Raw genomic sequence first — 3,559 nt, 5'->3', positions numbered from 1 at the left:
ATTAAAGACGCAAATATGACGAGGTAGTATGTCCCAAAGCTTGCATACTCTTCTGCTACACACTCAAAAGTATGTACTTTTTCTTCACAAAAACAGTACATACTTTTAGGAAGTAGTATAAGTAGGCGAATTGGGACGCAGCATTGGAGTTTTAATTGATGATCAGTTAAACTTCAAAGACCACATTGCTAACTGCCCAGTCCTGCAGATTTGCCTTATACAACATAAAGAAGATCAGTCCCTTCCTATCTGAGCATGTTACACAACTCCATGTCCAAGCTCTTGTTCTATCCAGGCTGGACTATTGTAATGCTCTCTTGGCAGGCCTTCCAGCATGTACTGTCAAACCTCTGCAACTGATCAAGAATGAGACAACAAGAGGTTTTTTAATGAGCCAAAGAGAGGGCACATCACACCTCTCTTCAACATTTTGCACTGGTTGCCAATAGCCGCTCACATCAAATTCAAGACACTGATGTTTGCCTATATAGAGGCACAAAATCACTTTCACAGACCTTTACCTTGACTGTTCCCTGCTGATGGAATGACCTGCCTATAGCAAAAGATTCTCAAGACCATTTTCAATGGCTAAAGCCATCTTTTTCATCAGCACTTGACCCATTAATACTAACACCTTCTTTATATATAAACTTGCTATGTGTACTGTGTTAGACTAACTGGGACTTGTCACAGCAAATATTGTTTCATTTTGATGGTTTAACTTAGTGTTTCTCAACGGGGGCGTTCAGAGAACAACGGGGGGCGTTGGAAGCAAAATTTTTAAAAGGGGGGCGTTCAGGTGTTCTTGGGGGGCGTTCACGAGTTTACACCAGAGATCCAGGCAAGACAAGATTAAACGTGTAATTACTTGCAAAAGAATTGCCTACAACATTCTAAAATCTGCCAGTTTAACGCAACATGTAAGCTAGGCTATGTATCGTTTCTTTTGCAACGATTATTTTTCCAGTCATAGACCAGCGCTCAAGCGCTGACATGAATTCACGTGCACAAAAATGTGCTGACAACAATCCGGTGGTGGCTAGAATCCAGCGCTGACTAGAACCACGCAGCGGAGGAATGGAAAGTTGACAAGCCATTAAAAAAGTATTGACTTAAGAACCACTTATATTTTCAAATATTTTCAATAAATCATGTTCCCATTCACTCTGGTGACGAATTTTAAAATGAATGAAACTAAATTCTATTTGTACGGTAAAACTTTTACATTTTTAATGCCTAATGCCAAAATGTTTTCTTTGTTCACAAAGTAATTTACTGGGCATTATTGTTAACTCGCAAGACTGTAAAGAGAAAATGACAATTTGATGGATAATTAATTGAAATATATTCTGTAATCACATTTAGGTAATTTCGCAGTCACATCTGAGCGCAAAACGCTGCTTGGATCATTTCAAGATAGGCTAGTTAAAAATAATTAATAATACATTCATAATTTAATAATTGTTCATAGCCTATGTGTTTATTCTTGTTAGAAGATTTTTTTTAATTTTTTTATTTTACTTATTATGGACACAAATTAATCATGACAAACCAAATAAAATTTAATTGAATTAATTGATAACATTAAGCTGATACCAAGGTATTTAAGCCTATAATTATAACATAATTTTTTATGAAAAATCATGATTGTATTCATTTTATTTTTTTCCAAAGTAAGATTAATGTAAGCAGCTTCTTGCAATACTCTCCTAAATGCGTAATAAATCCTAAGTGCACACATTAGCTCTGAAATGACCGTATAGCAGCCTATGGTCGTTTTTACTGTCCAGAATTATCAAAGAAATTCAATAGGCAGACGCAGATTATCTTGAGTTTTGCGGTAGTTCAAATGCGCGTTAAGGTGATGGAAACCATTGGCATACTCATGGTGTGTAGTGGCCATTTGTGTGTAAAACACCATGGCATTATGTATTAGGCCTGACAAACAGCCCTCGACATAGAAATCAGATGTTTAAACTCGTAGTTATTTTGTGCGCGAGCTGTGGAGGCTGCCAGTGTATGGGCATATACGCGTTTAACCAGTATTTCATCAGTTCTTCTGCGTCTCCTCACAGCATTTCAATAAAACGATATCCAACAACACAAATAGCTCTCTCTGTAGTCACATGTTCCCTTCATAATGCAAAACATGCGACTTGCACGCTTAAGTTTCAGAAAACATCGTCATCGAAGTTTATATGTCTATAATTTATGTAATTATATAACTGTATTCTTTATATCACAGGTTTTCAAACCCTGTGTCACGAGACTTAAAAATGGGTTGGCATTTTCAAAAAAAACATAGTCTAAAATTAATAAATAAACAAAATATATTTGACTTAATTGATTAACAAAGCGAAAGAAAAAACTGTGCCCAATAGTAGCCTATATACTGCTGAGTTTGATTCATTTTTGTGTGGCGCGGCGCTCCACAAACAAGTTCAAGGAAAGGAAACCGAGATGGCAAAAAGCGCATCCTGTTTTCTTTATTTTTCTTTACTTTAGTTTTTAGTGTGAGTGTATAAAAGTAAACTTCGCAGTATCGAATAATGTCTTACTCATATCTGTAAATTACGGAGTATTTAAGTTGTTTCTGCTGGTATAAGGAAACAGTCGAAGTGATCGCGCCGGCGCCTCGCGTGCGCACTCAACATATTCACTGCAAACTTGACATCGCAGCCTGTTCATTATCAAAATAAAATACCGTCAGCCAAACATATAAAAAATTACACTGCTCATTTTACATACTCTGTAGTATCCTATCTGTGCCTTTCAGCGTGACCACCGCTGAAACCGGTCCTGCCAAACACATTTTTTCTGTTTTGAAGAGGATGATTCTCTTCGTTGATATTGAAACGGGAGTGAAGTACAAATACTATTTGACACAATAAATAAAAGTTCAGCATCCAAATACATTGCTGATATGGAAACATTTGAATTTGCGCCGAACGAGTGGCTGCTTGAGAACAAATTTTTACTTTAAGTTTCGCTTCAAATTATTTCGTTTGGGCTTGTTTATAGCTACTTACAAGTTTTTATTCTTGTTCTGTACATGTATATTATATATTTTAGTATTCTTATGCTTGACTTGACTTGGTTTGGTCGCGTCAATTTAAAAAAAAAAAAAAGGTTGTTCTTTAAAAAAAAAAAATTTGACAGCCACTGCTTTATATGTTGCTTATGTGTTGGAAAACACAAAACCTGGCATGGACCACTTTTGGTGTTATATGAGAGGGGGATCCCCCAAATGAGGTGCCGGATCAGATTTCGGAGGTTCCGGTTCCAGCTTGTCCCGGCTGCCTGCCACTGTTCAGTCAAATCAATATCTGTTATTTGGCTTTCAGTGACATGCTTTTTAATTATGAAAGCTGCAGTCTGTAACTTTTGGAGCTCTAGCGGTAAATAACCAAAATTGCAGGCGTCTTGGTACTGCAGGTACTGTACTCCACAGCGGTGCCGACTCGAACCAGTCTAATAGTCCCAATATAAATATAAAATATAAACTCTTATTATAGGTGTGTCATAGGGATTCAGGATAAGACAAAAACACGGTTTGGAA

The sequence above is a fragment of the Megalobrama amblycephala genome, linkage group LG9 (assembly GCF_018812025.1).
Source record: "Megalobrama amblycephala isolate DHTTF-2021 linkage group LG9, ASM1881202v1, whole genome shotgun sequence".
In the NCBI taxonomy this organism is placed as follows: Eukaryota; Metazoa; Chordata; class Actinopteri; order Cypriniformes; family Xenocyprididae; genus Megalobrama; species Megalobrama amblycephala.
The sequence above is the reverse complement of the archived record's forward strand: the minus strand, read 5'-3'. Positions refer to the sequence as shown.